The sequence below is a fragment of the Pungitius pungitius genome, unplaced genomic scaffold (assembly GCF_949316345.1).
Source record: "Pungitius pungitius unplaced genomic scaffold, fPunPun2.1 scaffold_24, whole genome shotgun sequence".
NCBI classification, from domain to species: Eukaryota; Metazoa; Chordata; class Actinopteri; order Perciformes; family Gasterosteidae; genus Pungitius; species Pungitius pungitius.
In genome coordinates, this window is record NW_026909886.1 from 924197 (window position 1) to 941162 (window position 16966).

The window sequence follows — 16966 nt, forward strand, 5'->3', positions numbered from 1 at the left end:
ATTAGTGTTGATCAACATTTAACAATTGGCATACTTTTGTTTGTAATTTAGCCGTTGAAATACAGGTGCTAACCCAACATGTTAGAATTGCCAGTGAAGAAAAGTAAAGTTACCTTCAGGTTTTAGGAACCTCTCTTGCCAATCCTAAGAACTGCTTCAATTTTAGAAAAAGAAACTCTTCTGATTATCTTTGACACGTTTTAAAGGATTAGGAAAAAGATAAAAAGCAGCTTACGGCCATACCTCTCTGGTTCCGCCCGATCTCGTCTGATCTCGGAAGCTAAGCAGAGCAGGGCCTGGTTAGTACCTGGATGGAAGACCGCCTGGGAATCCCAGGTGCCGTAAGCTTTTTCACTTCTCTCTGAAAGCCGCCGAGCGCCGCAGATTGTACACCTACAAATTACAAAAAGTACATCACATTGTCGAAGAGATGCATGTTTAGTGTTGTTTTAACGTTGGATATATAAGGAACTTAGACAATATCATCAAAATTGATTCCGTTTCATGGTTGCTAAATTAGTGTTGATCAACATTTAACAATTGGCATACTTTTGTTTGTAATTTAGCCGTTGAAATACAGGTGCTAACCCAACATGTTAGAATTGCCAGTGAAGAAAAGTAAAGTTACCTTCAGGTTTTAGGAACCTCTCTTGCCAATCCTAAGAACTGCTTCAATTTTAGAAAAAGAAACTCTTCTGATTATCTTTGACACGTTTTAAAGGATTAGGAAAAAGATAAAAAGCAGCGTACGGCCATACCTCTCTAGTTCCGCCCGATTTCGTCTGATCTCGGAAGCTAAGCAGAGCAGGGCCTGGTTAGTACCTGGATGGAAGACCGCCTGGGAATCCCAGGTGCCGTAAGCTTTTTCACTTCTCTCTCCGAAAGCCGCCCAGCGCCGCAGATTGTACACCCACACAATTGTAAAAAGTATTTCACATTGTAGAAGAGATGCAATAGGAAGAAGATGAAAGGTGGCTTACGTCCATACCATCGTCAGGCCATTTGAGGTGGCGGGGACTGCAATGGCCATCCACCGATTGGCTGGGACTCCTGGGCGGGTCTTCTCTAGTCCATCCAATTTTCGGCATAGGATGTCACAGCATTCTTTGCATACCCTTATTTAACCCACACAAAGATGCCAACGGCAGGCGTGACATAATTTTTTGACGCATTATAAAGGATTAGGAAAAAGATAAAAAGCAGCTTACGGCCATACCTCTCTGGTTCCGCCCGATCTCGTCTGATCTCGGAAGCTAAGCAGAGCAGGGCCTGGTTAGTACCTGGATGGAAGACCGCCTGGGAATCCCAGGTGCCGTAAGCTTTTTCACTTCTCTCTGAAAGCCGCCGAGCGCCGCAGATTGTACACCTACAAATTACAAAAAGTATATCACGTTGTCGAAGAGATGCATGTTTAGTGTTGTTTTAACGTTGGATATATAAGGAACTTAGACAATATCATCAAAATTGATTCCGTTTCATGGTTGCTAAATTAGTGTTGATCAACATTTAACAATTGGCATACTTTTGTTTGTAATTTAGCCGTTGAAATACAGGTGCTAACCCAACATGTTAGAATTGCCAGTGAAGAAAAGTAAAGTTACCTTCAGGTTTTAGGAACCTCTCTTGCCAATCCTAAGAACTGCTTCAATTTTAGAAAAAGAAACTCTTCTGATTATCTTTGACACGTTTTAAAGGATTAGGAAAAAGATAAAAAGCAGCTTACGGCCATACCTCTCTGGTTCCGCCCGATCTCGTCTGATCTCGGAAGCTAAGCAGAGCAGGGCCTGGTTAGTACCTGGATGGAAGACCGCCTGGGAATCCCAGGTGCCGTAAGCTTTTTCACTTCTCTCTGAAAGCCGCCGAGCGCCGCAGATTGTACACCTACAAATTACAAAAAGTATATCACGTTGTCGAAGAGATGCATGTTTAGTGTTGTTTTAACGTTGGATATATAAGGAACTTAGACAATATCATCAAAATTGATTCCGTTTCATGGTTGCTAAATTAGTGTTGATCAACATTTAACAATTGGCATACTTTTGTTTGTAATTTAGCCGTTGAAATACAGGTGCTAACCCAACATGTTAGAATTGCCAGTGAAGAAAAGTAAAGTTACCTTCAGGTTTTAGGAACCTCTCTTGCCAATCCTAAGAACTGCTTCAATTTTAGAAAAAGAAACTCTTCTGATTATCTTTGACACGTTTTAAAGGATTAGGAAAAAGATAAAAAGCAGCTTACGGCCATACCTCTCTGGTTCCGCCCGATCTCGTCTGATCTCGGAAGCTAAGCAGAGCAGGGCCTGGTTAGTACCTGGATGGAAGACCGCCTGGGAATCCCAGGTGCCGTAAGCTTTTTCACTTCTCTCTGAAAGCCGCCGAGCGCCGCAGATTGTACACTTACAAATTACAAAAAGTACATCACATTGTCGAAGAGATGCATGTTTAGTGTTGTTTTAACGTTGGATATATAAGGAACTTAGACAATATCATCAAAATTGATTCCGTTTCATGGTTGCTAAATTAGTGTTGATCAACATTTAACAATTGGCATACTTTTGTTTGTAATTTAGCCGTTGAAATACAGGTGCTAACCCAACATGTTAGAATTGCCAGTGAAGAAAAGTAAAGTTACCTTCAGGTTTTAGGAACCTCTCTTGCCAATCCTAAGAACTGCTTCAATTTTAGAAAAAGAAACTCTTCTGATTATCTTTGACACGTTTTAAAGGATTAGGAAAAAGATAAAAAGCAGCGTACGGCCATACCTCTCTAGTTCCGCCCGATTTCGTCTGATCTCGGAAGCTAAGCAGAGCAGGGCCTGGTTAGTACCTGGATGGAAGACCGCCTGGGAATCCCAGGTGCCGTAAGCTTTTTCACTTCTCTCTCCGAAAGCCGCCCAGCGCCGCAGATTGTACACCCACACAATTGTAAAAAGTATTTCACATTGTAGAAGAGATGCAATAGGAAGAAGATGAAAGGTGGCTTATGTCCATACCATCGTCAGGCCATTTGAGGTGGCGGGGACTGCAATGGCCATCCACCGATTGGCTGGGACTCCTGGGCGGGTCTTCTCTAGTCCATCCAATTTTCGGCATAGGATGTCACAGCCTTCTTTGCATACCCTTATTTAACCCACACAAAGATGCCAACGGCAGGCGTGACATAATTTTTTGACGCATTATAAAGGATTAGGAAAAAGATAAAAAGCAGCTTACGGCCATACCTCTCTGGTTCCGCCCGATCTCGTCTGATCTCGGAAGCTAAGCAGAGCAGGGCCTGGTTAGTACCTGGATGGAAGACCGCCTGGGAATCCCAGGTGCCGTAAGCTTTTTCACTTCTCTCTCCGAAAGCCGCCCAGCGCCGCAGATTGTACACCTACACAATTGTAAAAAGTATTTCACATTGTAGAAGAGATGCAATAGGAAGAAGATGAAAGGTGGCTTACGTCCATACCATCGTCAGGCCATTTGAGGTGGCGGGGACTGCAATGGCCATCCACCGATTGGCTGGGACTCCTGGGCGGGTCTTCTCTAGTCCATCCAATTTTCGGCATAGGATGTCACAGCCTGCTTTGCATACCCTTATTTAACCCACACAAAGATGCCAACGGCAGGCGTGACATAATTTTTTGACGCATTATAAAGGATTAGGAAAAAGATAAAAAGCAGCTTACGGCCATACCTCTCTGGTTCCGCCCGATCTCGTCTGATCTCGGAAGCTAAGCAGAGCAGGGCCTGGTTAGTACCTGGATGGAAGACCGCCTGGGAATCCCAGGTGCCGTAAGCTTTTTCACTTCTCTCTGAAAGCCGCCGAGCGCCGCAGATTGTACACCTACAAATTACAAAAAGTACATCACATTGTCGAAGAGATGCATGTTTAGTGTTGTTTTAACGTTGGATATATAAGGAACTTAGACAATATCATCAAAATTGATTCCGTTTCATGGTTGCTAAATTAGTGTTGATCAACATTTAACAATTGGCATACTTTTGTTTGTAATTTAGCCGTTGAAATACAGGTGCTAACCCAACATGTTAGAATTGCCAGTGAAGAAAAGTAAAGTTACCTTCAGGTTTTAGGAACCTCTCTTGCCAATCCTAAGAACTGCTTCAATTTTAGAAAAAGAAACTCTTCTGATTATCTTTGACACGTTTTAAAGGATTAGGAAAAAGATAAAAAGCAGCGTACGGCCATACCTCTCTAGTTCCGCCCGATTTCGTCTGATCTCGGAAGCTAAGCAGAGCAGGGCCTGGTTAGTACCTGGATGGAAGACCGCCTGGGAATCCCAGGTGCCGTAAGCTTTTTCACTTCTCTCTCCGAAAGCCGCCCAGCGCCGCAGATTGTACACCCACACAATTGTAAAAAGTATTTCACATTGTAGAAGAGATGCAATAGGAAGAAGATGAAAGGTGGCTTATGTCCATACCATCGTCAGGCCATTTGAGGTGGCGGGGACTGCAATGGCCATCCACCGATTGGCTGGGACTCCTGGGCGGGTCTTCTCTAGTCCATCCAATTTTCGGCATAGGATGTCACAGCCTTCTTTGCATACCCTTATTTAACCCACACAAAGATGCCAACGGCAGGCGTGACATAATTTTTTGACGCATTATAAAGGATTAGGAAAAAGATAAAAAGCAGCTTACGGCCATACCTCTCTGGTTCCGCCCGATCTCGTCTGATCTCGGAAGCTAAGCAGAGCAGGGCCTGGATAGTACCTGGATGGAAGACCGCCTGGGAATCCCAGGTGCCGTAAGCTTTTTCACTTCTCTCTCCGAAAGCCGCCCAGCGCCGCAGATTGTACACCTACACAATTGTAAAAAGTATTTCACATTGTAGAAGAGATGCAATAGGAAGAAGATGAAAGGTGGCTTACGTCCATACCATCGTCAGGCCATTTGAGGTGGCGGGGACTGCAATGGCCATCCACCGATTGGCTGGGACTCCTGGGCGGGTCTTCTCTAGTCCATCCAATTTTCGGCATAGGATGTCACAGCCTGCTTTGCATACCCTTATTTAACCCACACAAAGATGCCAATGGCAGGCGTGACATAATTTTTTGACGCATTATAAAGGATTAGGAAAAAGATAAAAAGCAGCTTACGGCCATACCTCTCTGGTTCCGCCCGATCTCGTCTGATCTCGGAAGCTAAGCAGAGCAGGGCCTGGTTAGTACCTGGATGGAAGACCGCCTGGGAATCCCAGGTGCCGTAAGCTTTTTCACTTCTCTCTGAAAGCCGCCGAGCGCCGCAGATTGTACACCTACAAATTACAAAAAGTATATCACGTTGTCGAAGAGATGCATGTTTAGTGTTGTTTTAACGTTGGATTTATAAGGAACTTAGACAATATCATCAAAATTGATTCCGTTTCATGGTTGCTAAATTAGTGTTGATCAACATTTAACAATTGGCATACTTTTGTTTGTAATTTAGCCGTTGAAATACAGGTGCTAACCCAACATGTTAGAATTGCCAGTGAAGAAAAGTAAAGTTACCTTCAGGTTTTAGGAACCTCTCTTGCCAATCCTAAGAACTGCTTCAATTTTAGAAAAAGAAACTCTTCTGATTATCTTTGACACGTTTTAAAGGATTAGGAAAAAGATAAAAAGCAGCTTACGGCCATACCTCTCTGGTTCCGCCCGATCTCGTCTGATCTCGGAAGCTAAGCAGAGCAGGGCCTGGTTAGTACCTGGATGGAAGACCGCCTGGGAATCCCAGGTGCCGTAAGCTTTTTCACTTCTCTCTGAAAGCCGCCGAGCGCCGCAGATTGTACACCTACAAATTACAAAAAGTACATCACATTGTCGAAGAGATGCATGTTTAGTGTTGTTTTAACGTTGGATATATAAGGAACTTAGACAATATCATCAAAATTGATTCCGTTTCATGGTTGCTAAATTAGTGTTGATCAACATTTAACAATTGGCATACTTTTGTTTGTAATTTAGCCGTTGAAATACAGGTGCTAACCCAACATGTTAGAATTGCCAGTGAAGAAAAGTAAAGTTACCTTCAGGTTTTAGGAACCTCTCTTGCCAATCCTAAGAACTGCTTCAATTTTAGAAAAAGAAACTCTTCTGATTATCTTTGACACGTTTTAAAGGATTAGGAAAAAGATAAAAAGCAGCGTACGGCCATACCTCTCTAGTTCCGCCCGATTTCGTCTGATCTCGGAAGCTAAGCAGAGCAGGGCCTGGTTAGTACCTGGATGGAAGACCGCCTGGGAATCCCAGGTGCCGTAAGCTTTTTCACTTCTCTCTCCGAAAGCCGCCCAGCGCCGCAGATTGTACACCTACACAATTGTATAAAGTATTTCACATTGTAGAAGAGATGCAATAGGAAGAAGATGAAAGGTGGCTTACGTCCATACCATCGTCAGGCCATTTGAGGTGGCGGGGACTGCAATGGCCATCCACCGATTGGCTGGGACTCCTGGGCGGGTCTTCTCTAGTCCATCCAATTTTCGGCATAGGATATCACAGCCTTCTTTGCATACCCTTATTTAACCCACACAAAGATGCCAACGGCAGGCGTGACATAATTTTTTGACGCATTATAAAGGATTAGGAAAAAGATAAAAAGCAGCTTACGGCCATACCTCTCTGGTTCCGCCCGATCTCGTCTGATCTCGGAAGCTAAGCAGAGCAGGGCCTGGTTAGTACCTGGATGGAAGACCGCCTGGGAATCCCAGGTGCCGTAAGCTTTTTCACTTCTCTCTGAAAGCCGCCCAGCGCCGCAGATTGTACACCTACACAATTGTAAAAAGTATTTCACATTGTAGAAGAGATGCAATAGGAAGAAGATGAAAGGTCGCTTACGTCCATACCATCGTCAGGCCATTTGAGGTGGCGGGGACTGCAATGGCCATCCACCGATTGGCTGGGACTCCTGGGCGGGTCTTCTCTAGTCCATCCAATTTTCGGCATAGGATGTCACAGCCTTCTTTGCATACCCTTATTTAACCCACACAAAGATGCCAACGGCAGGCGTGACATAATTTTTTGACGCATTATAAAGGATTAGGAAAAAGATAAAAAGCAGCTTACGGCCATACCTCTCTGGTTCCGCCCGATCTCGTCTGATCTCGGAAGCTAAGCAGAGCAGGGCCTGGTTAGTACCTGGATGGAAGACCGCCTGGGAATCCCAGGTGCCGTAAGCTTTTTCACTTCTCTCTCCGAAAGCCGCCCAGCGCCGCAGATTGTACACCTACACAATTGTAAAAAGTATTTCACATTGTAGAAGAGATGCAATAGGAAGAAGATGAAAGGTGGCTTACGTCCATACCATCGTCAGGCCATTTGAGGTGGCGGGGACTGCAATGGCCATCCACCGATTGGCTGGGACTCCTGGGCGGGTCTTCTCTAGTCCATCCAATTTTCGGCATAGGATGTCACAGCCTGCTTTGCATACCCTTATTTAACCCACACAAAGATGCCAACGGCAGGCGTGACATAATTTTTTGACGCATTATAAAGGATTAGGAAAAAGATAAAAAGCAGCTTACGGCCATACCTCTCTGGTTCCGCCCGATCTCGTCTGATCTCGGAAGCTAAGCAGAGCAGGGCCTGATTAGTACCTGGATGGAAGACCGCCTGGGAATCCCAGGTGCCGTAAGCTTTTTCACTTCTCTCTGAAAGCCGCCGAGCGCCGCAGATTGTACACCTACAAATTACAAAAAGTACATCACATTGTCGAAGAGATGCATGTTTAGTGTTGTTTTAACGTTGGATATATAAGGAACTTAGACAATATCATCAAAATTGATTCCGTTTCATGGTTGCTAAATTAGTGTTGATCAACATTTAACAATTGGCATACTTTTGTTTGTAATTTAGCCGTTGAAATACAGGTGCTAACCCAACATGTTAGAATTGCCAGTGAAGAAAAGTAAAGTTACCTTCAGGTTTTAGGAACCTCTCTTGCCAATCCTAAGAACTGCTTCAATTTTAGAAAAAGAAACTCTTCTGATTATCTTTGACACGTTTTAAAGGATTAGGAAAAAGATAAAAAGCAGCGTACGGCCATACCTCTCTAGTTCCGCCCGATTTCGTCTGATCTCGGAAGCTAAGCAGAGCAGGGCCTGGTTAGTACCTGGATGGAAGACCGCCTGGGAATCCCAGGTGCCGTAAGCTTTTTCACTTCTCTCTCCGAAAGCCGCCCAGCGCCGCAGATTGTACACCTACACAATTGTAAAAAGTATTTCACATTGTAGAAGAGATGCAATAGGAAGAAGATGAAAGGTGGCTTACGTCCATACCATCGTCAGGCCATTTGAGGTGGCGGGGACTGCAATGGCCATCCACCGATTGGCTGGGACTCCTGGGCGGGTCTTCTCTAGTCCATCCAATTTTCGGCATAGGATATCACAGCCTTCTTTGCATACCCTTATTTAACCCACACAAAGATGCCAACGGCAGGCGTGACATAATTTTTTGACGCATTATAAAGGATTAGGAAAAAGATAAAAAGCAGCTTACGGCCATACCTCTCTGGTTCCGCCCGATCTCGTCTGATCTCGGAAGCTAAGCAGAGCAGGGCCTGGTTAGTACCTGGATGGAAGACCGCCTGGGAATCCCAGGTGCCGTAAGCTTTTTCACTTCTCTCTGAAAGCCGCCCAGCGCCGCAGATTGTACACCTACACAATTGTAAAAAGTATTTCACATTGTAGAAGAGATGCAATAGGAAGAAGATGAAAGGTCGCTTACGTCCATACCATCGTCAGGCCATTTGAGGTGGCGGGGACTGCAATGGCCATCCACCGATTGGCTGGGACTCCTGGGCGGGTCTTCTCTAGTGCATCCAATTTTCGGCATAGGATGTCACAGCCTTCTTTGCATACCCTTATTTAACCCACACAAAGATGCCAACGGCAGGCGTGACATAATTTTTTGACGCATTATAAAGGATTAGGAAAAAGATAAAAAGCAGCTTACGGCCATACCTCTCTGGTTCCGCCCGATCTCGTCTGATCTCGGAAGCTAAGCAGAGCAGGGCCTGGTTAGTACCTGGATGGAAGACCGCCTGGGAATCCCAGGTGCCGTAAGCTTTTTCACTTCTCTCTCCGAAAGCCGCCCAGCGCCGCAGATTGTACACCTACACAATTGTAAAAAGTATTTCACATTGTAGAAGAGATGCAATAGGAAGAAGATGAAAGGTGGCTTACGTCCATACCATCGTCAGGCCATTTGAGGTGGCGGGGACTGCAATGGCCATCCACCGATTGGCTGGGACTCCTGGGCGGGTCTTCTCTAGTCCATCCAATTTTCGGCATAGGATGTCACAGCCTGCTTTGCATACCCTTATTTAACCCACACAAAGATGCCAACGGCAGGCGTGACATAATTTTTTGACGCATTATAAAGGATTAGGAAAAAGATAAAAAGCAGCTTACGGCCATACCTCTCTGGTTCCGCCCGATCTCGTCTGATCTCGGAAGCTAAGCAGAGCAGGGCCTGATTAGTACCTGGATGGAAGACCGCCTGGGAATCCCAGGTGCCGTAAGCTTTTTCACTTCTCTCTGAAAGCCGCCGAGCGCCGCAGATTGTACACCTACAAATTACAAAAAGTACATCACATTGTCGAAGAGATGCATGTTTAGTGTTGTTTTAACGTTGGATATATAAGGAACTTAGACAATATCATCAAAATTGATTCCGTTTCATGGTTGCTAAATTAGTGTTGATCAACATTTAACAATTGGCATACTTTTGTTTGTAATTTAGCCGTTGAAATACAGGTGCTAACCCAACATGTTAGAATTGCCAGTGAAGAAAAGTAAAGTTACCTTCAGGTTTTAGGAACCTCTCTTGCCAATCCTAAGAACTGCTTCAATTTTAGAAAAAGAAACTTTTCTGATTATCTTTGACACGTTCTAAAGGATTAGGAAAAAGATATTAAAGCAGCTTACGGCCATACCTCTCTGGTTCCGCCCGATCTCGTCTGATCTCGGAAGCTAAGCAGAGCAGGGCCTGGTTAGTACCTGGATGGAAGACCGCCTGGGAATCCCAGGTGCCGTAAGCTTTTTCACTTCTCTCTCCGAAAGCCGCCCAGCGCCGCAGATTGTACACCTACACAATTGTAAAAAGTATTTCACATTGTAGAAGAGATGCAATAGGAAGAAGATGAAAGGTGGCTTACGTCCATACCATCGTCAGGCCATTTGAGGTGGCGGGGACTGCAATGGCCATCCACCGATTGGCTGGGACTCCTGGGCGGGTCTTCTCTAGTCCATCCAATTTTCGGCATAGGATGTCACAGCCTGCTTTGCATACCCTTATTTAACCCACACAAAGATGCCAACGGCAGGCGTGACATAATTTTTTGACGCATTATAAAGGATTAGGAAAAAGATAAAAAGCAGCTTACGGCCATACCTCTCTGGTTCCGCCCGATCTCGTCTGATCTCGGAAGCTAAGCAGAGCAGGGCCTGGTTAGTACCTGGATGGAAGACCGCCTGGGAATCCCAGGTGCCGTAAGCTTTTTCACTTCTCTCTGAAAGCCGCCGAGCGCCGCAGATTGTACACCTACAAATTACAAAAAGTATATCACATTGTCGAAGAGATGCATGTTTAGTGTTGTTTTAACGTTGGATATATAAGGAACTTAGACAATATCATCAAAATTGATTCCGTTTCATGGTTGCTAAATTAGTGTTGATCAACATTTAACAATTGGCCTACTTTTGTTTGTAATTTAGCCGTTGAAATACAGGTGCTAACCCAACATGTTAGAATTGCCAGTGAAGAAAAGTAAAGTTACCTTCAGGTTTTAGGAACCTCTCTTGCCAATCCTAAGAACTGCTTCAATTTTAGAAAAAGAAACTCTTCTGATTATCTTTGACACGTTTTAAAGGATTAGGAAAAAGATCAAAAGCAGCTTACGGCCATACCTCTCTGGTTCCGCCCGATCTCGTCTGATCTCGGAAGCTAAGCAGAGCAGGGCCTGGTTAGTACCTGGATGGAAGACCGCCTGGGAATCCCAGGTGCCGTAAGCTTTTTCACTTCTCTCTCCGAAAGCCGCCCAGCGCCGCAGATTGTACACCTACACAATTGTAAAAAGTATTTCACATTGTAGAAGAGATGCAATAGGAAGAAGATGAAAGGTGGCTTACGTCCATACCATCGTCAGGCCATTTGAGGTGGCGGGGACTGCAATGGCCATCCACCGATTGGCTGGGACTCCTGGGCGGGTCTTCTCTAGTCCATCCAATTTTCGGCATAGGATGTCACAGCCTTCTTTGCATACCCTTATTTAACCCACACAAAGATGCCAACGGCAGGCGTGACATAATTTTTTGACGCATTATAAAGGATTAGGAAAAAGATAAAAAGCAGCTTACGGCCATACCTCTCTGGTTCCGCCCGATCTCGTCTGATCTCGGAAGCTAAGCAGAGCAGGGCCTGGTTAGTACCTGGATGGAAGACCGCCTAGGAATCCCAGGTGCCGTAAGCTTTTTCACTTCTCTCTGAAAGCCGCCGAGCGCCGCAGATTGTACACCTACAAATTACAAAAAGTATATCACATTGTCGAAGAGATGCATGTTTAGTGTTGTTTTAACGTTGGATATATAAGGAACTTAGACAATATCATCAAAATTGATTCCGTTTCATGGTTGCTAAATTAGTGTTGATCAACATTTAACAATTGGCATACTTTTGGTTGTAATTTAGCCGTTGAAATACAGGTGCTAACCCAACATGTTAGAATTGCCAGTGAAGAAAAGTAAAGTTACCTTCAGGTTTTAGGAACCTCTCTTGCCAATCCTAAGAACTGCTTCAATTTTAGAAAAAGAAACTCTTCTGATTATCTTTGACACGTTCTAAAGGATTAGGAAAAAGATAAAAAGCAGCTTACGGCCATACCTCTCTGGTTCCGCCCGATCTCGTCTGATCTCGGAAGCTAAGCAGAGCAGGGCCTGGTTAGTACCTGGATGGAAGACCGCCTGGGAATCCCAGGTGCCGTAAGCTTTTTCACTTCTCTCTCCGAAAGCCGCCCAGCGCCGCAGATTGTACACCTACACAATTGTAAAAAGTATTTCACATTGTAGAAGAGATGCAATAGGAAGAAGATGAAAGGTGGCTTACGTCCATACCATCGTCAGGCCATTTGAGGTGGCGGGGACTGCAATGGCCATCCACCGATTGGCTGGGACTCCTGGGCGGGTCTTCTCTAGTCCATCCAATTTTCGGCATAGGATGTCACAGCCTGCTTTGCATACCCTTATTTAACCCACACAAAGATGCCAACGGCAGGCGTGACATAATTTTTTGACGCATTATAAAGGATTAGGAAAAAGATAAAAAGCAGCTTACGGCCATACCTCTCTGGTTCCGCCCGATCTCGTCTGATCTCGGAAGCTAAGCAGAGCAGGGCCTGGTTAGTACCTGGATGGAAGACCGCCTGGGAATCCCAGGTGCCGTAAGCTTTTTCACTTCTCTCTGAAAGCCGCCGAGCGCCGCAGATTGTACACCTACAAATTACAAAAAGTATATCACATTGTCGAAGAGATGCATGTTTAGTGTTGTTTTAACGTTGGATATATAAGGAACTTAGACAATATCATCAAAATTGATTCCGTTTCATGGTTGCTAAATTAGTGTTGATCAACATTTAACAATTGGCCTACTTTTGTTTGTAATTTAGCCGTTGAAATACAGGTGCTAACCCAACATGTTAGAATTGCCAGTGAAGAAAAGTAAAGTTACCTTCAGGTTTTAGGAACCTCTCTTGCCAATCCTAAGAACTGCTTCAATTTTAGAAAAAGAAACTCTTCTGATTATCTTTGACACGTTTTAAAGGATTAGGAAAAAGATAAAAAGCAGCGTACGGCCATACCTCTCTAGTTCCGCCCGATTTCGTCTGATCTCGGAAGCTAAGCAGAGCAGGGCCTGGTTAGTACCTGGATGGAAGACCGCCTGGGAATCCCAGGTGCCGTAAGCTTTTTCACTTCTCTCTCCGAAAGCCGCCCAGCGCCGCAGATTGTACACCTACACAATTGTAAAAAGTATTTCACATTGTAGAAGAGATGCAATAGGAAGAAGATGAAAGGTGGCTTACGTCCATACCATCGTCAGGCCATTTGAGGTGGCGGGGACTGCAATGGCCATCCACCGATTGGCTGGGACTCCTGGGCGGGTCTTCTCTAGTCCATCCAATTTTCGGCATAGGATATCACAGCCTTCTTTGCATACCCTTATTTAACCCACACAAAGATGCCAACGGCAGGCGTGACATAATTTTTTGACGCATTATAAAGGATTAGGAAAAAGATAAAAAGCAGCTTACGGCCATACCTCTCTGGTTCCGCCCGATCTCGTCTGATCTCGGAAGCTAAGCAGAGCAGGGCCTGGTTAGTACCTGGATGGAAGACCGCCTGGGAATCCCAGGTGCCGTAAGCTTTTTCACTTCTCTCTGAAAGCCGCCCAGCGCCGCAGATTGTACACCTACACAATTGTAAAAAGTATTTCACATTGTAGAAGAGATGCAATAGGAAGAAGATGAAAGGTCGCTTACGTCCATACCATCGTCAGGCCATTTGAGGTGGCGGGGACTGCAATGGCCATCCACCGATTGGCTGGGACTCCTGGGCGGGTCTTCTCTAGTGCATCCAATTTTCGGCATAGGATGTCACAGCCTTCTTTGCATACCCTTATTTAACCCACACAAAGATGCCAACGGCAGGCGTGACATAATTTTTTGACGCATTATAAAGGATTAGGAAAAAGATAAAAAGCAGCTTACGGCCATACCTCTCTGGTTCCGCCCGATCTCGTCTGATCTCGGAAGCTAAGCAGAGCAGGGCCTGGTTAGTACCTGGATGGAAGACCGCCTGGGAATCCCAGGTGCCGTAAGCTTTTTCACTTCTCTCTCCGAAAGCCGCCCAGCGCCGCAGATTGTACACCTACACAATTGTAAAAAGTATTTCACATTGTAGAAGAGATGCAATAGGAAGAAGATGAAAGGTGGCTTACGTCCATACCATCGTCAGGCCATTTGAGGTGGCGGGGACTGCAATGGCCATCCACCGATTGGCTGGGACTCCTGGGCGGGTCTTCTCTAGTCCATCCAATTTTCGGCATAGGATGTCACAGCCTGCTTTGCATACCCTTATTTAACCCACACAAAGATGCCAACGGCAGGCGTGACATAATTTTTTGACGCATTATAAAGGATTAGGAAAAAGATAAAAAGCAGCTTACGGCCATACCTCTCTGGTTCCGCCCGATCTCGTCTGATCTCGGAAGCTAAGCAGAGCAGGGCCTGGTTAGTACCTGGATGGAAGACCGCCTGGGAATCCCAGGTGCCGTAAGCTTTTTCACTTCTCTCTGAAAGCCGCCGAGCGCCGCAGATTGTACACCTACAAATTACAAAAAGTATATCACATTGTCGAAGAGATGCATGTTTAGTGTTGTTTTAACGTTGGATATATAAGGAACTTAGACAATATCATCAAAATTGATTCCGTTTCATGGTTGCTAAATTAGTGTTGATCAACATTTAACAATTGGCCTACTTTTGTTTGTAATTTAGCCGTTGAAATACAGGTGCTAACCCAACATGTTAGAATTGCCAGTGAAGAAAAGTAAAGTTACCTTCAGGTTTTAGGAACCTCTCTTGCCAATCCTAAGAACTGCTTCAATTTTAGAAAAAGAAACTCTTCTGATTATCTTTGACACGTTTTAAAGGATTAGGAAAAAGATCAAAAGCAGCTTACGGCCATACCTCTCTGGTTCCGCCCGATCTCGTCTGATCTCGGAAGCTAAGCAGAGCAGGGCCTGGTTAGTACCTGGATGGAAGACCGCCTGGGAATCCCAGGTGCCGTAAGCTTTTTCACTTCTCTCTCCGAAAGCCGCCCAGCGCCGCAGATTGTACACCTACACAATTGTAAAAAGTATTTCACATTGTAGAAGAGATGCAATAGGAAGAAGATGAAAGGTGGCTTACGTCCATACCATCGTCAGGCCATTTGAGGTGGCGGGGACTGCAATGGCCATCCACCGATTGGCTGGGACTCCTGGGCGGGTCTTCTCTAGTCCATCCAATTTTCGGCATAGGATGTCACAGCCTTCTTTGCATACCCTTATTTAACCCACACAAAGATGCCAACGGCAGGCGTGACATAATTTTTTGACGCATTATAAAGGATTAGGAAAAAGATAAAAAGCAGCTTACGGCCATACCTCTCTGGTTCCGCCCGATCTCGTCTGATCTCGGAAGCTAAGCAGAGCAGGGCCTGGTTAGTACCTGGATGGAAGACCGCCTAGGAATCCCAGGTGCCGTAAGCTTTTTCACTTCTCTCTGAAAGCCGCCGAGCGCCGCAGATTGTACACCTACAAATTACAAAAAGTATATCACATTGTCGAAGAGATGCATGTTTAGTGTTGTTTTAACGTTGGATATATAAGGAACTTAGACAATATCATCAAAATTGATTCCGTTTCATGGTTGCTAAATTAGTGTTGATCAACATTTAACAATTGGCATACTTTTGTTTGTAATTTAGCCGTTGAAATACAGGTGCTAACCCAACATGTTAGAATTGCCAGTGAAGAAAAGTAAAGTTACCTTCAGGTTTTAGGAACCTCTCTTGCCAATCCTAAGAACTGCTTCAATTTTAGAAAAAGAAACTCTTCTGATTATCTTTGACACGTTCTAAAGGATTAGGAAAAAGATAAAAAGCAGCTTACGGCCATACCTCTCTGGTTCCGCCCGATCTCGTCTGATCTCGGAAGCTAAGCAGAGCAGGGCCTGGTTAGTACCTGGATGGAAGACCGCCTGGGAATCCCAGGTGCCGTAAGCTTTTTCACTTCTCTCTCCGAAAGCCGCCCAGCGCCGCAGATTGTACACCTACACAATTGTAAAAAGTATTTCACATTGTAGAAGAGATGCAATAGGAAGAAGATGAAAGGTGGCTTACGTCCATACCATCGTCAGGCCATTTGAGGTGGCGGGGACTGCAATGGCCATCCACCGATTGGCTGGGACTCCTGGGCGGGTCTTCTCTAGTCCATCCAATTTTCGGCATAGGATGTCACAGCCTGCTTTGCATACCCTTATTTAACCCACACAAAGATGCCAACGGCAGGCGTGACATAATTTTTTGACGCATTATAAAGGATTAGGAAAAAGATAAAAAGCAGCTTACGGCCATACCTCTCTGGTTCCGCCCGATCTCGTCTGATCTCGGAAGCTAAGCAGAGCAGGGCCTGGTTAGTACCTGGATGGAAGACCGCCTGGGAATCCCAGGTGCCGTAAGCTTTTTCACTTCTCTCTGAAAGCCGCCGAGCGCCGCAGATTGTACACCTACAAATTACAAAAAGTATATCACATTGTCGAAGAGATGCATGTTTAGTGTTGTTTTAACGTTGGATATATAAGGAACTTAGACAATATCATCAAAATTGATTCCGTTTCATGGTTGCTAAATTAGTGTTGATCAACATTTAACAATTGGCCTACTTTTGTTTGTAATTTAGCCGTTGAAATACAGGTGCTAACCCAACATGTTAGAATTGCCAGTGAAGAAAAGTAAAGTTACCTTCAGGTTTTAGGAACCTCTCTTGCCAATCCTAAGAACTGCTTCAATTTTAGAAAAAGAAACTCTTCTGATTATCTTTGACACGTTTTAAAGGATTAGGAAAAAGATAAAAAGCAGCGTACGGCCATACCTCTCTAGTTCCGCCCGATTTCGTCTGATCTCGGAAGCTAAGCAGAGCAGGGCCTGGTTAGTACCTGGATGGAAGACCGCCTGGGAATCCCAGGTGCCGTAAGCTTTTTCACTTCTCTCTCCGAAAGCCGCCCAGCGCCGCAGATTGTACACCTACACAATTGTAAAAAGTATTTCACATTGTAGAAGAGATGCAATAGGAAGAAGATGAAAGGTGGCTTACGTCCATACCATCGTCAGGCCATTTGAGGTGGCGGGGACTGCAATGGCCATCCACCGATTGGCTGGGACTCCTGGGCGGG

General features: G+C 45.0%; 35 non-coding genes across 35 annotated transcripts; all 35 read left to right on the forward strand.

Moving 5' to 3' along the window:
- Positions 1 to 229: 229 nt before the first annotated feature.
- On the forward strand, positions 230 to 348 carry LOC134118059 (5S ribosomal RNA). Its single transcript, XR_009949616.1, has one exon. It is a non-coding gene; the product is annotated as a 5S ribosomal RNA (ribosomal RNA).
- Positions 349 to 744: 396 nt separating this feature from the next.
- Positions 745 to 863, forward strand: LOC134119174 (5S ribosomal RNA). Its single transcript, XR_009950736.1, has one exon. It is a non-coding gene; the product is annotated as a 5S ribosomal RNA (ribosomal RNA).
- A 339-nt stretch (positions 864 to 1202) lies between these two features.
- LOC134118060 (5S ribosomal RNA) lies at positions 1203 to 1321 on the forward strand. Its single transcript, XR_009949617.1, has one exon. It is a non-coding gene; the product is annotated as a 5S ribosomal RNA (ribosomal RNA).
- Positions 1322 to 1717: 396 nt separating this feature from the next.
- Positions 1718 to 1836, forward strand: LOC134118062 (5S ribosomal RNA). Its single transcript, XR_009949619.1, has one exon. It is a non-coding gene; the product is annotated as a 5S ribosomal RNA (ribosomal RNA).
- Positions 1837 to 2232: 396 nt separating this feature from the next.
- LOC134118063 (5S ribosomal RNA) lies at positions 2233 to 2351 on the forward strand. Its single transcript, XR_009949620.1, has one exon. It is a non-coding gene; the product is annotated as a 5S ribosomal RNA (ribosomal RNA).
- Positions 2352 to 2747: 396 nt separating this feature from the next.
- LOC134119175 (5S ribosomal RNA) lies at positions 2748 to 2866 on the forward strand. Its single transcript, XR_009950737.1, has one exon. It is a non-coding gene; the product is annotated as a 5S ribosomal RNA (ribosomal RNA).
- Positions 2867 to 3205: 339 nt separating this feature from the next.
- LOC134118064 (5S ribosomal RNA) lies at positions 3206 to 3324 on the forward strand. The gene has a single exon (XR_009949621.1). It is a non-coding gene; the product is annotated as a 5S ribosomal RNA (ribosomal RNA).
- Positions 3325 to 3663: 339 nt separating this feature from the next.
- LOC134118065 (5S ribosomal RNA) lies at positions 3664 to 3782 on the forward strand. Its single transcript, XR_009949622.1, has one exon. It is a non-coding gene; the product is annotated as a 5S ribosomal RNA (ribosomal RNA).
- A 396-nt stretch (positions 3783 to 4178) lies between these two features.
- LOC134119176 (5S ribosomal RNA) lies at positions 4179 to 4297 on the forward strand. The gene has a single exon (XR_009950738.1). It is a non-coding gene; the product is annotated as a 5S ribosomal RNA (ribosomal RNA).
- A 339-nt stretch (positions 4298 to 4636) lies between these two features.
- On the forward strand, positions 4637 to 4755 carry LOC134118623 (5S ribosomal RNA). Its single transcript, XR_009950183.1, has one exon. It is a non-coding gene; the product is annotated as a 5S ribosomal RNA (ribosomal RNA).
- A 339-nt stretch (positions 4756 to 5094) lies between these two features.
- LOC134118066 (5S ribosomal RNA) lies at positions 5095 to 5213 on the forward strand. Its single transcript, XR_009949623.1, has one exon. It is a non-coding gene; the product is annotated as a 5S ribosomal RNA (ribosomal RNA).
- Positions 5214 to 5609: 396 nt separating this feature from the next.
- Positions 5610 to 5728, forward strand: LOC134118067 (5S ribosomal RNA). The gene has a single exon (XR_009949624.1). It is a non-coding gene; the product is annotated as a 5S ribosomal RNA (ribosomal RNA).
- Positions 5729 to 6124: 396 nt separating this feature from the next.
- Positions 6125 to 6243, forward strand: LOC134119177 (5S ribosomal RNA). Its single transcript, XR_009950739.1, has one exon. It is a non-coding gene; the product is annotated as a 5S ribosomal RNA (ribosomal RNA).
- Positions 6244 to 6582: 339 nt separating this feature from the next.
- Positions 6583 to 6701, forward strand: LOC134118068 (5S ribosomal RNA). Its single transcript, XR_009949625.1, has one exon. It is a non-coding gene; the product is annotated as a 5S ribosomal RNA (ribosomal RNA).
- Positions 6702 to 7038: 337 nt separating this feature from the next.
- LOC134118069 (5S ribosomal RNA) lies at positions 7039 to 7157 on the forward strand. The gene has a single exon (XR_009949626.1). It is a non-coding gene; the product is annotated as a 5S ribosomal RNA (ribosomal RNA).
- Positions 7158 to 7496: 339 nt separating this feature from the next.
- Positions 7497 to 7615, forward strand: LOC134118637 (5S ribosomal RNA). Its single transcript, XR_009950197.1, has one exon. It is a non-coding gene; the product is annotated as a 5S ribosomal RNA (ribosomal RNA).
- A 396-nt stretch (positions 7616 to 8011) lies between these two features.
- LOC134119178 (5S ribosomal RNA) lies at positions 8012 to 8130 on the forward strand. The gene has a single exon (XR_009950740.1). It is a non-coding gene; the product is annotated as a 5S ribosomal RNA (ribosomal RNA).
- Positions 8131 to 8469: 339 nt separating this feature from the next.
- Positions 8470 to 8588, forward strand: LOC134118070 (5S ribosomal RNA). The gene has a single exon (XR_009949627.1). It is a non-coding gene; the product is annotated as a 5S ribosomal RNA (ribosomal RNA).
- Positions 8589 to 8925: 337 nt separating this feature from the next.
- On the forward strand, positions 8926 to 9044 carry LOC134118071 (5S ribosomal RNA). The gene has a single exon (XR_009949628.1). It is a non-coding gene; the product is annotated as a 5S ribosomal RNA (ribosomal RNA).
- Positions 9045 to 9383: 339 nt separating this feature from the next.
- LOC134118638 (5S ribosomal RNA) lies at positions 9384 to 9502 on the forward strand. The gene has a single exon (XR_009950198.1). It is a non-coding gene; the product is annotated as a 5S ribosomal RNA (ribosomal RNA).
- Positions 9503 to 9899: 397 nt separating this feature from the next.
- LOC134118073 (5S ribosomal RNA) lies at positions 9900 to 10018 on the forward strand. Its single transcript, XR_009949630.1, has one exon. It is a non-coding gene; the product is annotated as a 5S ribosomal RNA (ribosomal RNA).
- A 339-nt stretch (positions 10019 to 10357) lies between these two features.
- On the forward strand, positions 10358 to 10476 carry LOC134118074 (5S ribosomal RNA). Its single transcript, XR_009949631.1, has one exon. It is a non-coding gene; the product is annotated as a 5S ribosomal RNA (ribosomal RNA).
- Positions 10477 to 10872: 396 nt separating this feature from the next.
- On the forward strand, positions 10873 to 10991 carry LOC134118075 (5S ribosomal RNA). The gene has a single exon (XR_009949632.1). It is a non-coding gene; the product is annotated as a 5S ribosomal RNA (ribosomal RNA).
- Positions 10992 to 11330: 339 nt separating this feature from the next.
- LOC134118708 (5S ribosomal RNA) lies at positions 11331 to 11449 on the forward strand. Its single transcript, XR_009950269.1, has one exon. It is a non-coding gene; the product is annotated as a 5S ribosomal RNA (ribosomal RNA).
- A 396-nt stretch (positions 11450 to 11845) lies between these two features.
- On the forward strand, positions 11846 to 11964 carry LOC134118076 (5S ribosomal RNA). Its single transcript, XR_009949633.1, has one exon. It is a non-coding gene; the product is annotated as a 5S ribosomal RNA (ribosomal RNA).
- A 339-nt stretch (positions 11965 to 12303) lies between these two features.
- Positions 12304 to 12422, forward strand: LOC134118077 (5S ribosomal RNA). Its single transcript, XR_009949634.1, has one exon. It is a non-coding gene; the product is annotated as a 5S ribosomal RNA (ribosomal RNA).
- Positions 12423 to 12818: 396 nt separating this feature from the next.
- LOC134119179 (5S ribosomal RNA) lies at positions 12819 to 12937 on the forward strand. The gene has a single exon (XR_009950741.1). It is a non-coding gene; the product is annotated as a 5S ribosomal RNA (ribosomal RNA).
- Positions 12938 to 13276: 339 nt separating this feature from the next.
- Positions 13277 to 13395, forward strand: LOC134118078 (5S ribosomal RNA). Its single transcript, XR_009949635.1, has one exon. It is a non-coding gene; the product is annotated as a 5S ribosomal RNA (ribosomal RNA).
- A 337-nt stretch (positions 13396 to 13732) lies between these two features.
- LOC134118079 (5S ribosomal RNA) lies at positions 13733 to 13851 on the forward strand. The gene has a single exon (XR_009949636.1). It is a non-coding gene; the product is annotated as a 5S ribosomal RNA (ribosomal RNA).
- A 339-nt stretch (positions 13852 to 14190) lies between these two features.
- Positions 14191 to 14309, forward strand: LOC134118080 (5S ribosomal RNA). Its single transcript, XR_009949637.1, has one exon. It is a non-coding gene; the product is annotated as a 5S ribosomal RNA (ribosomal RNA).
- Positions 14310 to 14705: 396 nt separating this feature from the next.
- LOC134118081 (5S ribosomal RNA) lies at positions 14706 to 14824 on the forward strand. Its single transcript, XR_009949638.1, has one exon. It is a non-coding gene; the product is annotated as a 5S ribosomal RNA (ribosomal RNA).
- A 339-nt stretch (positions 14825 to 15163) lies between these two features.
- On the forward strand, positions 15164 to 15282 carry LOC134118709 (5S ribosomal RNA). Its single transcript, XR_009950270.1, has one exon. It is a non-coding gene; the product is annotated as a 5S ribosomal RNA (ribosomal RNA).
- A 396-nt stretch (positions 15283 to 15678) lies between these two features.
- On the forward strand, positions 15679 to 15797 carry LOC134118082 (5S ribosomal RNA). The gene has a single exon (XR_009949639.1). It is a non-coding gene; the product is annotated as a 5S ribosomal RNA (ribosomal RNA).
- Positions 15798 to 16136: 339 nt separating this feature from the next.
- LOC134118084 (5S ribosomal RNA) lies at positions 16137 to 16255 on the forward strand. Its single transcript, XR_009949641.1, has one exon. It is a non-coding gene; the product is annotated as a 5S ribosomal RNA (ribosomal RNA).
- Positions 16256 to 16651: 396 nt separating this feature from the next.
- Positions 16652 to 16770, forward strand: LOC134119181 (5S ribosomal RNA). The gene has a single exon (XR_009950743.1). It is a non-coding gene; the product is annotated as a 5S ribosomal RNA (ribosomal RNA).
- The last annotated feature ends 196 nt before the right edge of the window (positions 16771 to 16966 follow it).